This window comes from Rhododendron vialii, chromosome 11a (assembly GCF_030253575.1).
Source record: "Rhododendron vialii isolate Sample 1 chromosome 11a, ASM3025357v1".
Taxonomy (NCBI): Eukaryota; Viridiplantae; Streptophyta; class Magnoliopsida; order Ericales; family Ericaceae; genus Rhododendron; species Rhododendron vialii.
Window position 1 is genome coordinate 27,262,509 of NC_080567.1, and position 16,304 is coordinate 27,278,812.

Here is a 16,304-nt window from a genome sequence, read left to right on the forward strand (position 1 = left end):
TTACTTAAACAAACTATTCATCTTAACAGCAAAACATATGATTTCAAAACACTCATCTCTTCTGGAAGTTTAACTTCCCTATGCAGTATGCATATAGAGAAGCAAACACCATGGGGTAAATAAAGAGAACAACACCGGCAAAGGGTAACTGATCATTTTGATATCCAAAGTAATCTCCTAAAAAGGCCGATACGGTTCTAGGTTCACCAAAGACCAGAATCTCCTTATCTAAATCTCCATACTGTGAAGTAAGCATACCCATTAAGGTCCAAGACGTAGGAGTCAGATAATGCATCCAGACCCACCACTTGGGAATTTGCTGCAAGAGGCAACATAAACACAAATAGGTCAGTAAACATTGACAAGAAATGAAAGGAAAAGAAATGAGAGAAACAGCAAAAAATTCTGATCCAAACAGATAAGTATCATTAACATTTTACTTGTTGACTGCGGAGGAGAATAAGATTTAGAATTTAGTGTGTTGGCAAAAGTTTGCGAAAATATGTTCCTCATAGATTATTCACTTCATGTTAATAGTCTCATTTTCACCAACTCATTTCATGTATCAGCTTTATGGTGACTTCCCTACATATATTTTTCCAATAAGACGCCCACAGTCCAAACAGCAAATCCACTTATGAATAAATGGAACAATTGACCCAAATAAACTCGTATCCCTGACATTCTCTTTTTCATCCATTGATAATTGCTCAGAGGAGCCACTTGATCTAGGACAGCATTAGGAAAGTTGGAATAATGCTGCCTACACAGGTCCTATATACATTGTGGCGGGTTTTGCTGAAAAGCATCTACCATTTAGGTTGTAAGAAGGAGAAAACATCTTCTTGGTTTTGGAGATCAACCGGTGTGAGTTTGGATGGATTTTCGAAAATTACAAGCCATGGGATATTCAAGTCACAGGATACTTAAGTGCCAAAAAGGCGAGTAACTAAGCGTTGATAGTCGAATAAAAGGCCAAGAAGTAGGATGAGGACTTAGAGTTGATTCTGGTATGATTTTTAGGGGTTAGGAGTAGAAAAGTGAAACCTTTCTTAATTCTGTGAAGAGTAGCACTTGGGTAGTTTGGAGGAAGAAAAAAGGGAGAGGGGAGGGGAGGGGAAGAGGTGTTTCAGCCTGGCAACTGCTGTAAATAATCGCAAAACAGTCTAAAAAATCTCATCATCAATTCACTACCGGAAAGCAAGATTAAAAGAGGCTTAAAGGTTCCCCTTGTTTTACAAGGCTTAAAGGCTCCCCTGATTTCTAATCCTTTTACAATGGCATAGAGTATGTCCAGCCACACAAAATAAATACTAACTCAAAACCAAAGCTTCAGTCCATGATGCCACAAACCTACTCCAAGGAAATTTCCAGATTTTCCCTTCTCCTTTTCCATGCTCATCATCACCACTTAAGCTAAATAAGCTTATAATTGATATTTTTACCACTTGACTTGCCTAGTGATCATGATGGTTTTTCCCCCTAGTTATTTATTCCATCAATTGACCACACTATAGAATGTACAACTGAGTGATTATCTAAAGAATAGCTGAATGCAAAAGACACTCAATGTACCACACCAAGTTAAGGCTAGTAGCTTACGGGTTTAGGGATCAAAAGACCAGTGAACAAGTAGAATATCATGTAGAACAGTGACTGTAGCATTGAGGCCACTGGCAAGCTCGGCGTCATTGCACCAATCAGCATTCCAAGATAGCTGAAGTACAACAATGTACAAAATATTGCGTAGAAGTACCATAAAACCTTAAAGGTTGACCAATAGTACCCAACCATCGGATACGTGATGATCGCAAAAACAATTGCTTGGGCTAAGAGATAGGGAACCTCAATCACAACCTGCAAAATTTAGCATGCATATTTAAATACTCGGAAATGCAAGGAAGAAAATGCTGATTCAGGAAATACAAGAATATTAAGCATGCATATTTAGACTTCAGGTTTCAAGTTGGACCATGAACCTTGGCAACATTGCAACAGTTGACAGTTACCTAAGCTTTGGGTAATTAAGAGGTTACCTGAGCAAGTGCATAAGCCCAAGAGCCATACATTCCTGCAAACCTTTCCCGATAGAGAACTGATCGTTCAGTTAAGATGTATGGTATAACTGACGAAGAGTTATTTATGCCCAAGAAAATTACAGCAGAGTACATTGCCCCGAGTACATTCAAAAGACTCTGCTGATCATGTCTGTCCAATAAAAGCATGTTCATGTTAGACATTACGAAGTCTGCTGATTAGCGTAATGATTGAATCCTGAAACCGAGTCATTTTAGGTCAAGAGAATCAGGAAACCAATCTCATAGTGATTCTTTGTCTAGAAATACCTAATTCACTATCATATAATATTGACATCACTGTGCATTGTAGTTGTTACTTACATTTTCATCCCTTGATCCCAAAATAGAACCCCAAAGAGCAAAGATGCGATGAGCAAGAACACAGAGCGCATCAAGTTGTATGAAGGACTTCTCCAGTAAGACAAATGTTGTTTCCAAAGGCAGGATTTGAACTGTCCCCAACCATTTTGTGAGAAGCGGGTCGCAAAATTCAAGCCATTTGAATCGGGAGAAGCACTCAGAGTATTTACAAGTGTTTTATTGTTCCTATGGTCACCATAACCAGAAATGAGTCCTAAGAAAGTTAAGAATGGTATCAAAACAATCCGTACAATATCGCGAATAACATCTTTTACTTTGATGAAATTTGAGATGAGAAATTAGGAATCAAAATTAAAATTTCAAAATACATAAGCCCAATTTTGTTCAGAAAATTAAAAAGACTCACTTGAACAGTATGAAACTCAAAATCAAAGCAATCTCGGTGCCACACTTTGTTTGGAACTGTTCTTTCTCAAACTTTTTGAAGATTTAGAGCAAATTCATTGTTAACGAGCTCCTTCGAAGGATCTTTGTCATTCTCTTTTTGATACGACAACAAAAGAACAAATGAGTTTAATGCAAGAGAATGGGAATGGGCTCTGATTCTGTGGGATTTGAAACCCCGCTGATGTTGCAAATTCAGGAGGATATGTCATATTTACCCATTGCAGTTTGGGGAACAAGAGTGCACACATGTGGGATTAAAATGGAAATTCTGGGGTAATTTTGGAAACTAAAGTGTGAGCCAGCTTCATTTTTTTGTCCACACCAAAAGGGGCTCTCCCTTTGTATATTAGAATAGATAGATGTGTGCCAAAGATAATGAGTTTTAGAAACTCTGCATTGAAGTCATGCCAAGCAAGTCCATAATGATCATCCCAACGAAAACAATGAGAAATTGATAAACAATGTACTCACTGATACAAGACAGAATTCTTATAAACTTGTGCAAAATCTAAGCCAAGTTCGGCTTCTACCGTTGTGGAAGTGACCTCTAACATCCATGTTGCTGGATTGTAATTATTTCTAATCTTTGCAACCCCAGAGATATCCTGTTAGAGAGAAATGGTCGCAATCAAGCTGAATCATCGTCAACTTTTTGACTTACTCAGAACCCATACAAGTAGAACAGATAAAATATCTGAAAGGCATGCGTATTTTTGTAGCAACCCCACCTCAAAATATCTGATGACATTGCTTGAATGCTGACCCGGTGGTCCAGAGTAGATAATATGCCCACCGGTTTTCAATAGAACTAACTGCAATGTGTTCCAAATGGGTATTGAATGTGTTGAAGTACAAATGGAATATCAAAGGCGAAAATTATGAATTGAATGGTCTTCATACAAGAATTATGATTTTGTCTTGATCATCACTTGTTTCATAAGTGCCAAAGTATAGTTGTTATTCAATAGACGGGCAAAAACTAGAATCTATTGCTGATAGATGTTAAATAACGGAATAATCTAAAAAGATTTTGGTATAAGGCCCATTCGAAGTCATAAAACAGTAGGAACTGTTGATAAGATTATGGAAACTTAGTTCAACCTCTTATATTTGTTGTAGTCAAATGTGATCTTCAGGAGGACAGTCAATGCGAACCATACTAACCGAAGAAGACATTAAGAATAGTAACGTACCCAGTCCCACCCACCCTAAAACAATCACAACTTCAATTAGCGAAAAAAGTGCATGAGCCAGCACAAATATACTAGCTAATCCTATTACTTTCTAGCTTATAAGTGAACATGTCACCGATTTATTAACACTTGGTTACACTATAAAAGATTTTCTAGCTCAATGATAGGCTGAATGAACCAATCTTGTCTTTGGATTCCCTTTCAATTTTCTCCCTTAAAAATTTCCTCATGCGTTAAAGTTGTTTGGGCAAAGGCCTATCAATGCATAATGAGCTTGCAACTCACAAATAAGACGAACAACATGAACTAGTAATACAAAACACATTGAGCTGCACAATCGATCGTATAATTAATGCTAGCTATAACTCCACAAAAAGTAACTCTAAAATTTAGACAGCTTCAAGTCAAGAAGGAAGTAGGTTCTAGACCTTTTCTCCCTGTTAGCCTATTTTCAGTAAGTTTTCTTTTGGAAGCCTTGTTTAGGAAAAGGCCTATCAATGCATAATGAGCTTGCAACTCATAAATAAGAGGAACAACATGAACTAGTAATAAAAAACACATGGAGCTGCACAATCGATCGTATAATTAATGCTAGCTAGCTATAACAACGGCAACTCCACAAAAAGTAACTCTAAATTCAGACAGCTTCAAGTCAAGAAGGAAGTAGGTTCTAGACCTTTTCTCTTGGTTAGCCTATTTTCAGTAAGTTTTCTTTGGGAAGCCTGATTTTTGAATACAGGACAATTTGGGAAATTTTCCAACCAATAATTAACCCACAAAGAAAAAAATTCCACTAGTCACTACTTGTGATGAAACAGCTTAAGGTTTAAATTCTTAATTCCACTTCAAGGTCCAAGTTGACTCATGTCCCAAGTACATAAAGTAATGCATTAATTATCGTCCTACCTCGTCAAATGTCTCAAAGAGGTCAATACTTGGTTGGTGAATTGTGCAAACAATTGTTCTGCCCATATCAGCCACATTCTTCACAACCCGCATGACAATTGCAGCTGCTCTTGCATCCAATCCAGTTGTAGGTTCATCCATGAAAATAATGGAGGGGTTAGCAACAAGCTCCACTGCTATTGTAAGCCGCTTTCGTTGTTCAGTTGATAAACCACTGACACCGGGCAATCCAACCAAGCAATCTCTTATTTTATCAAGCTCAATGATCTCCAAAACCTGTCTCACAAATTCCTGTGGAGATATACATAGGCTGTGAAAGTGAAATTAATCTTTAAATATGTTGGAAGAATCCGAGATCAAATTCAACTCATGTACATATATATACTTGAGAGATAGGTCATACAAATTTAGTCGTTGGATCAATTTCAGGATGCAGACGCAACCAAGCAGAAAAGATGATGGATTCTCCTATTGTAACTTGTGGGGAATGAATGTCACTTTGTTCACAGTAACCCGAAATCCTAGCAAAAGTGTCTTGAACCTTAGGATGTCCTCCAATCCTAATATCTCCTTCCATGGTGCCACTAGTTTTCCGTCCAGCAAGAACATCAAGAAGAGTTGTTTTACCAGCTCCGCTGACACCCATTAACGCGGTAAGAACACCAGGCCTTAATGCACCCATAATATCACAAAGAAGTTGAAGTTTTTTCTGAGTGAAACCCTTCTCTCTCGTTGCCTGAGATGAATCAAAATGGAAAATCACCCAAGTTAAGATCATTTGAGTACTTCAGGTATCCAACGGCCACATAAAATTTGTAAGAGATTTGTTCATGTGAATACCAAAGGGGTTTCGACATAGTACTGCACATCTTGAAACACTAAATTTAGGTGCTCAAAAGGTAAAACCAGCCGATCTGTAAAATTTGATTAGTCACCCTCATTAATTGAAGTAGGAATAAAATTGCAACACAATTAACAAAGGATGTTAGCATTTGAACCAATGTTCTAAAACTTATTAGAAGAGGAAGACGAATAATGCAAAAAACACGACCTTTATGAGGTTTTGATGTAGATTTCTAGTAACTCTTTGACTTTGCTTCTTTATTAAAACCATTGGAGGCATCTTCAGTTCCTTGTATTTCAGAGAGCTTTTCTTTGGAAATAATGGCACGAGACTGAGGAGCTGCATTTTCATTTTGAAATAGAACAAGAATATATCATTATGCTTATCAAAAAAAAAAAAGAATATATCACTACGATATTCTTCTTTTGACTTCATGTAATCGACAGGTAAACTTACAGTTCAAGAAGGTTAAGGCTAGAGTAAACCCAATATTGAATAGTATTGCAAACCCAAGTAAGGCACCAACTGATATCCAGAAGAAGTATCCTCCAAAGTCAAGTCCATGGGTTTGAAGTGTTTCTTTCCCTATTGTTGTATTCCCTACAAGTGTCTACAAAAAATATTAAAAAGCATAGAATGAATGAGCTAATATAGGGAAGAAATGCCAGTGTTCTTCCCCTATTGTTGACTATCCAATAAACTGAGACATCATGTTGCCACTGCTTTTGTTCAAGTTGCTAATTATGGTAACTGAATATTGCTTAGTATTATCTAAATGGCCCTCAACTTGAATGGCTTTGGAACACTAAGTGTACCACTGTACGACCACAGAAGTTCAATGAACTGCGAAGCCAAGAAAGAAAAGATTTTGGTAATTGGACTAAGAGACAAAGTTTGCGCCTGCCTAGATACTCACCTTTTGCCATCTTGGAGCAAGAAATTCATTTACAACAAGGCCTATCTCACCATAAGTCGTCGGGGAAACCCAAAATCCCCACTTCAACCAAGTTGGCATAGAGTCTGCAAGCAACAAGAAGGATTAACTTTGTGTTACCATATAGTTTTCCGAAACTCAAATATGACAAAGGGTCGTGAAACCTTACGTTTTGGGATAACGAAGCCACTGAATATAAAGGTAAATAAGAGAAACAAACTACCAGCTGTTGTAGAAGCGACCACGGTACGGAAGACAGATGCCAAGAAACGAAAGGCAGATATTGTAGCGAAGTGCATAGAAAAGAATAGAATGAGCTGTCGGAAGAACCTAAGATACAGAGAGAAAGGTAGAGAATTTACTCCATCAAGTTAAACTTTATACAAGGAATCTGTGTGTGTATTTGGAAGTACCAATGAAGCTTGGTACCTACATATGTAATCAATGAAAACTGACTAAAATTACAGAGTAGTTGATTCAAAAACTTGTAGAAATATAGTAAGGTAACTTCCTAAAATCAATTTCTTATTCGAAGAATAAACAAATATATATCAAACGAAACTAACCTCCCAGGCTCAGGACTGTATCCCACGCCATAATAAGTAAGACAAGTCCAAATTAGAGCTCCCAACAGTGAAAGAGGAACCTTGAGAATTGTGGCTGGTATTGCGTATGACCAAGCTGGATAAAAATACAAGTCTCTCTGTTTGTAGAAGACAGCAAGTCTTGCAATAGTCATCGGTGCCTCCGGAAACCCATCAAGAGCAATAATCATGAGAGAAAAGAACAAAGCACCCACATAAGAGTTTGCATGAATGACATCAAAACCCATCTGAGTTCTTAAGAACATTGTTGTGGTGAAAGCTGCTCCGATAACAAGCTGCAAAGGAGAACAATTGAATCTTCTATGTTATATGAGGCCTTGCACTAAAAGATGAGAATTTGGCACAAAAATAATAGAATTCATTGATATTACCACCTATTTATATTACCGCCTCTACAGGATCAACTACTACTTCGCTTAGGCAACTCAATTTAATAAATTCTCCCAAAAAAGTGAGGATGAGGAATAAGAAATCATTGATCATAACCTGAATTGATTTGAATACATAAATAATAGAATTCCTCCTCATGAGAAGATATTCCCTTGACATGCAAGCTTTAAAGAGCGCCCATTTAGAGAGTGAATACTTGCTAAAAGAAATTGCATTCTTATGGCTCTGAGACTTTGTAAATGGATTTGATAGCTCCTCATCTATCTTCTCCCCAAAAGTAGATTCCCTAAATTTCTTGCAAAACGAGTCAACGGAAATGTAACTCCAAGACTGTTCTGCTGGGTGCCAGTACTGTGCTTGATCTTTTATAGATATAACCTGCAAAGGAGTCAAGATGTAACACCATTGAAGAAATTAAGAGCTTGAGGAAGAATTCCTGATAAAGCACTAAAAACTTACCTCTTGAAGAAAGTCAGCTACCCCTTTCCTTTCAGGACATCTAAACCCACAATCCTCGAAAAAAGTTAGAACATGACCCAGAGGTCCATGATAGATAATCTTCCCTTCTGCCATAAGGATGATGTCGTCAAAGAGATCAAAGGTTTCTGGTCCTGGCTGAAGAAGTGCCACAAGAATAGTACCATCCGCAATATGTGCTTGTTGTTGAAGACAAGCAACAATTTGATATGATGTGGAACTGTCTAAGCCATTTGATATTTCATCCATAAATAGAGCTTTTGTAGGACCTATAATCATCTCGCCTGCAAAACACCAATAAAAATGTTCTAAATAGTAAATGCATGTGCTTGAAAAGTTGAAAGTTAGTGGAAATAGAAATTTTCAAAGACCTATTGTGATGTTGTCGTAAGTTGCCTTGCATCAAATTCTAGCATTCAAACTCCCTGTATTCCATATCCAAATGCAAAAATAGGAGAGTACCTATAGTCAATCTTTTCTTTTCACCACCTGAGATACCTCTTCTCATAGAATCTCCAACGATTGTGTCAGCACAGATGTCAAATCCTAAAATCTGATTAACCAAGGAAATTATGGTAATATCATAAATGGGTAAAGCATTTTCCGAGCAATGACAGGGAAGGAGATCAATGCAGGCTCTGTTGAAAAACTTACTTCCAAAATATAGTCAGTCTGGAGAGTAGTCTTCTGCCCTTCAATAGAAATTGCCTGGTGAAATAGAAACATAAACACCATACAAGATTAGCAAAGTCACATACATTGAGAACACCAAAAGATGAAATCAACGACCTTTGCCCATTAAAAAATTTCTGGAGAGTAGTCTTTTCTTTTAACGATGCTTCATTAAAAAAATTCAGTTGCAAACCTTTTTGTGGTAAATTAACATTGCAATGTTCAGTCCGTTGTTTTCCGATTAATCAATTCTTTTGGCCTCCGATAGCACTTGCACATGCATCGTGTATGCCTCAAATGCTAGTCAAAATAAATGAGAGCCTCAAATGCTAGTCAAAATAAATGCTAGTCCAAATAAATGAGAGCCTCAAATGCTAGTCAAAATAAATGAGAGAGAGGGATTTTGACTCCGATATTCACCACACACAGATAAAGAAGCCGAATCGAAGCAGGCCGCAGTTTGCCATTAGGTAACATTGTAGACTCAGGACATTCTATTGCTCATGAAACATATTGGAACACCGGCAACAAGCAAGATAAAAGAAGACGGAGATATTAAGAGAGCACCTTCATGTACGTATCTATATCCGCATCTGGAAAAACTCCTGCATGTTTTTCCCGTATGCTAACCTCAACCATAGTCTCTGGGAAGATACAAAAAAAAATTACATAATTTCCATTACAACCATCAACTTACAAGGAACCAACAAACAAAATGTTACCCCACAGGAAAAAAAAATCTCATAAAATGACCATTTTTTTTCCTTTCTCAAGGCGTCATACCTGCTCGGCTTCCAACCCCTTGACAGCGAGCTGAAAAATCGTGCGTTTCCCTCACGGTCATTTCAGGGATGTGTAGGTCATTTTGACTTATATAGGCAGAAGTTTTTTGAGGAATGAACTCTTTCAGTTTGTATCCATTGTAAGAAACCTCCCCAGTAACCTGTGCAGCAAAGGATGAATAAATAGAAAGTACGTTCAAATGGAGTGACCAAACTACAAAATTAGAGCTAAATCTATCAAACAGCTAGCAGTACGTGTGTAAAATGTTTAGCCATACTGTTTGTGCCACAAATGGACCGCTCTTATCCAGGAGATCCGTCACAGAAAAAATATACACACTCAATGCCTTGAGTGAAGTAATCAACTTAAGTACTTAACAAATGTGATTTAGATCTCATCTTGACGCTATTCATCATCCACTATAGGCCAAAGAAAAAAATATTCAGGAGTGCAATTTGTTCCATTGTTGCTAACCTCAAAGGTAAAATGTAGCCAAAGCATAATGAAATATGGATCAAATCAGTAATGAGTGCTCCTATCACTATGAATGAGTTAGGGGTGGCAATATTGACGCAAACCCAAGAACCCACCCAAACCTCTCTGAATGCGCTCAAATTCAACCCACTTACGAGACGGGTTACCATGGGTCACAACCCAATTTAGACTCATCCTGAATGAGTCTTAAACGGGTGGGTTAAATGGGTCAACCAATACTACCCGATAGGTTATTCATATGCCACAAATTACTAGCGTCACACCCAAAATTACTATTGTCACTCCAAAAATTACTAGTGCCCTCCCCAAAAAAAAATTTATTGATGCCACCCCCAAAATTTCTATTGTCACCCCAAACTTGATAATGTAAAATTACTAGCACGCTAATATATAAACATATGGAAACTGATTTTCGCACTCTATTTTTTTATTGATGGCACTCCACTTTTAATATGAAGTTACTAGTAACTTCATGAATAAAGTGGAGAGCAGCGCGGAAATCAAAATCCCACATATATAGGGTATTTATTTGTAACTATGGATACATAATAACATTAATGGGCGGGTTGGGTTCACTTTTTATAAATGAGTCAGGCGGGACATGAGTAATAATTGTCTAACTAAATAGGTTGTTGGGTCAACGACTTATTAAAGGTCCAACTCCTATACAACTGTACAAATTGACCCAAACCCACCCGTTTTGCACCCTGGTATCAATGCTTGGTACTGTATTACAGAGGGGAAGATATGAGGGACCTTGAGAGATTTGTCTAGATTTCCAGAAAGTGCTTTCAATAGAGTAGTCTTTCCACATCCAGGTGGACCAAGCAGCAAAGTCATCCTACAACAATGATAAGCCTACTTGAGTAAACTGATAAAAATGCAACATTCTGAAGGAAACAATTAATGAAAGTGTTTTTTCGTAGGCATATAAAACAGACAAAAACTGTGATCAACGTCTTTAAAAAGTTTTCCAAAGACAAAAATAATCCAAAACTGACAATATTTTTGGATTTATTCAAAAACAAAAGTTTTGTTCATAACTTTTTAATTTTTCATTCCTTTTGTGATATCATGTAATAAACCATGTAAGATACCACTAGTACCTTGGGTTTAAACATTTTGGGCCATGTGGTGTTATAGGTGGTATGAGCCCACTTGATGGTGTACGTAGGTTGCGCTGATACCACCTGTAACTTGATGAGCCCACTTGATGGTGTATATAGGTTGCGCTGATACCATTTGTAACCTGTAATGCAACAAGCAAACTGTTGCCCCAGTACCTTGATTTTGATTTGCAAGCCACACCACATGGCCCAAAATACTTAAGCCCGAGGTCTAATAGTAGCCCGCATGATTTGTTATGTACTCAAGATCATCCATGCAGACTTTCAATACGGGACGAGGTATTACACTTTTGTCAAGACCAGCCAATAATCTATAAAAATTGACGCAAAACTACAAACGCAAATGAAAATTAAATAAAGAAAAAAATTAATCCAGTTTAATTAGTAAGCCAAAACAAGCATAACGCTAAGTTCAATCTAGAAAATATAAATCGTTTTTTCCAAAGTCAACTCAAGCCTGGTTTCACTAACTAAAATAAGTATTTATTTTTCAAATTAATCTCACCTTCCCGGCTTAATGATACCATTGACATCATCAATGATGGTTATCTTGGCCTCTTGCGACTTCAAACCCGGTAGTAGGCAACAATCCTGTTACAAAAATGCATAAATTAATCAAAATAGCTAGTCAATCAAGATATGGATCCTCTTTTGGTATTTGGTGAGTTATATTATACTCCATCCGTTCCTAATTGAGAGTCCCTTATTCTTTTTTGAGATGTTCAAAAACGATTGTCTTTTCAAAAAATAGAAGTAGAAATTTGATAAAATTCCAAAAGTATCCCTCGTATATGAATACAAATGGTGGAAAATAGGTAGAAGATAGGGATAATGGTGAAAAATAGGTGTAATGATTACATGTCCCTTGAAAAAGTTGAAATTCCTAAAATGACTCTCATTTAAGAACGGATGGAGTACCATAAACCTTTTGACTTCTAAGTTGTGGACCTAAGAACCACCCAACATTTAGCTTACGAGCTAGCCCCTCGATTGGGTCTTACATAAAGTGTGACGGCTCATTCATAAGGACACAAATTGATCATATCAAGCTTGGCCGTGAAATGAGTTTTTTTTTTTGAAACGGCAAAAAGAAATTTTATTAATCTTTGAAAAGAAATTCAAAGATTAAAAGGATCACTGGCACACTGGCAGACGCCACCAGAGAACCAAAACCACACGAAGGCAAGATGCCAATCAAAACACCACAAACCAAAACGAAAGCCGAAAACCCACTGGCACCAAAAGAAACAATAGCTAACACCAAAAGAATCTAATACCAAAAGAAAAATCCCAAACCTTAAAAAAAAACCAACAAGCCGATCGATAATTTGTAAACTGTGAAGTATTGTTGCTTTTGGGTCTAGAATTAGCTTAAGAAAGCTTTTAATTCACTTGAAGAAATTCGATACTTACTAAAACAATACTTTTGAGAGAATTCCATAGAGTTGGGAGGGGCTTCCCTTGAACCACCTCACACTTCGCTTCCACGCGCAGATTGCTATATCTCACTTCTACTCTTGGTGATTGTACACCAACCCTACCAGAATCAATTAAAGCCTCGATAACCCATAAATAGATCCTTAATTAAAACGGCAATCATGAACAAGTACGTCGACATTGACATTAGAGATGAAAATGAAGAGCCAACAACAAATATGGATGAGGAGTAAACACTTTGTATGGAACAATCCACAATGTGATGCTATAGTAAAAAGTTAAAAACTTGTGACTATAACCTTCATTGCTTGACAAAGAGGCCTTAGTGAAATTGCGCGGGAAGGTTTTGGACAATCCCGGAAAGTGCCAATATATCTAACACTAAGAACATCCATTGCACACTGAATGGTATAAAGTTGTAAGAATCCATATAATGTATGTTCACTGAAAGATTCTTTATCCACCAATTTTGTCGACTCTGGCTCTCTTGTAGATGTTAATGTATGCTGCGAATAGGCTTGTGTGTGTCAGTGTGTGCAACGATTATCGGCACAGGGATATCTAAAAATTACCGGGGAAAAAAAGGACGTACTTGTCTAATCTGTTTTTCACACTCTGCAACAATCGAAGGTTGTCGTACTCAATGTGTTTGATTATTTTTTTAACAAACTTGCATCGTTCTAGAGCACCAAGCTTAGTAACATCGACTACCCTTTTCCCTGGAATATCAACTTTGCTTTCGTCATTTTCATCGAACAAAGATGATCTCAACCTCTTTACCATTGGCAATCGGTAAAGCTCATCCCACTGTAAGGCATGTTCATTCTCAACAACGTCGTTTGCAGAAGTCGAACCTAAACTCCTTCTGAAGCTAGAGGTAAGGCGCCCGAACGATGAACTCAAACTTTTTCCTACTTCTGCTAGCTCAAGGCTCACTGACTCTGTCTCAGGATTACTAATCAATTCACCCATACTGCACAAGCTAGGAGGGATTCAAGTGGGATGGTAGGACAAGAGTAAAAGGTAGAGACAGACACATAATTTATAGGCATAGATATAAAAGAGAACAAATTAAACATATATATACATGTAAATTTCACACATACGGTTTGTGTGTGACTGTGAGTGCACTATTTTCCGTATTTTTTACTAAAAGAAATCGCGAGGCATCACGCTAGCTTATTTTTCTTGACATAGAAGTTGAAGATTCTCTGCTATATTTAATTTCGAACGGATCGCCTCCCATCATCATCATATCAAGAAGAACGAGCATGAACTCATTCCATGCACGGCAATTGCATAAAAATATGTTTCATAAATGCATTTTCTAGCCGCATATATGTGAATACAGACGGATAAGAAATAGATTGGATTGATCTCTAACCCTACAATATGCTAGGCACATAACCTTGACACACAATTCGAGAAACAACCATATCTGTACCGTTCAATGCACATGAGTCCATATGCATTGACCGATTCTGGACGCAGTTGTATCCTAAAGCTGTGTTTTAAAATAGCGTGCATGCATACTTTTAGACAGATATATATATCCCACAGTTTCTTTTATCTCAGCGGGATAAATTGTTTATCAATCACTCTGTCCTAATTAAGCTTAATGAAATCATTTAGGCACAAGCGCAATAAGGTGTGGGGCTTAAAACAAAATATGTAGGTCCCATCTCGATGTGTGATGAAAATAGGATCAGGGAGCACTAAAGAATCTCCCACCACCTACGCTAAATGCATCCCAGATTCTGCGATTCAGAGGCCGGGAGAGATCGGTTTCCGCCTATAAAATGCCGGAGAGATTTCAACACCGGAATCTCCGGCTATTGTGCCTATATATATTCCATGCATATATCAGTTGACTTGTGGATTTGCCGGTCATTATGATCTCTTATTCTAGGCTATTATTCAGCTAAGATTCTTAATTTTAAGTATTTATTTTTTGTTTTACGAGATAGAGTATTCTCCCCCAATAATTTTTAATTCAAAAAATAAGTATTTATTTTCCTTAACGGAACGGGATTAAAACTAGTATCAGGTTTGATTAATTCTTGGACCCCGTCAACTCTTTTTGACATCGGTCCTCAATTATTTTTTTTTTCCCTTTTTGTGACATCACTCGACTTATTTTAATGGATGGTGTCGCAGAAAGTAGACAAATGCCACCTTCTTCGTTTCACCTTTTGAAATGTTTTTTTTTCAAAAAATACCCTCTGCTTCCAATTATTACTCTCCACCCATTATTCTTATTTCCAATAATTATTCTCATTCCTCTCTCTATCTCTCTCTACTCATTACCTCTACTTCCAATCATTACTCTCATAAAAAATTTCTCAAAAACTCATACAAACACATCAGCAATCAGGCCAATTCTATTTGCGGAAAATTACGTACCCACAAGTGTCACTGATCGACCAACTCTATTAAAAACAATTTAGCCAATTCCATTTCTATTTGTAGCCCATAAAAAACAATTTGGCCAATTCCATTTTTTATCTCTCTCAATGGGAAAAAAAAAAATTCAATGGTGCCGTTGACATGGTGAAAAAGACATTGACAACAACCCAATTGACTATCACTAAGTACTGTTGTGAAAAAAATGAAATGAGCCTTACATCCCCAATCAACTGGGATCGGCGGCTACATGAATTTTATTTTTTCATTTAGCTAACTATGATGTCAAATTTGAAGATGTTTGAAGGCAAGTAATATATGATATTTCTACATTATCCATCTCTAGTTTTAATGTCAAATCTATATTTAAAGTTCAAAAAACTTACTTTTTGAATTTAAAAAAGGCCAAAAGTAAATTTTGCATGAAGAGCCAAATTTGAAACAACTAGTGTGGAGCTAAATCCATGTCAGATTTAACACTCCATTTGATATCAGGATGACAAAAGTTAACGTTCCTACTCCACTCTACGTTAGATTTGAAGCCATTGGATGGAGATGCTCTAAGCGCAGTAGTAGCCCAGTGGTTGACACTATATATCACGTGCATAACCTCACTAATTATACCTACCAACAAAGTTGACATTCGCCAAGGAAAAAAAATTGCAACTCCTACCACGTGATCGTGCAATCGTATTGCAAGAAACTAATCCCAATTATGGTGGGACGGGTTGTGCTGAACTATGTCTCCAGTTCCTCCAAAATTTGCCCAATCGATTTCCCTTCTCTCTCAATGGTAAACGACCCAAGGTCTAGGCACTGGCGTTCTTGGTGGCAGAGATGTGTGTGTAAGTGAGAGAGAGAGAGAGAGAGAGAGAGAGAGAGAGAGAGAGAGGGAGAAGGTCCGGTGAGGGGATGAGAAGGCGACGGTGGTGTTTGATCTTTTGATGACACGGGGTCCCGGAGTGGCGTAGTGCTTTAACGCACTATGGAGGTGTATACATCTCGATGGCCGCTCGATCGAGATTTTATCTATCTAAAATCGTTCAATTTGTAGAGTTCATTATTATTCGAGAAAAAGATATAACTATACATCACACGGCAGGGATGGCAATTACCTCCGATCTGTCCCCGCCCCAATTTGAGCAGGTATTCCCCGATCCGATAAGCAAATTGGGCATTTGAGCAGGTATTC

At 37.5% G+C, this 16,304-nt stretch overlaps 1 pseudogene; it reads right to left on the minus strand.

Annotated features, from left to right (window-relative positions):
• LOC131308705 (pleiotropic drug resistance protein 3-like) lies at positions 1 to 13,495 on the minus strand (annotated as a pseudogene).
• Positions 13,496 to 16,304: the final 2,809 nt, after the last annotated feature.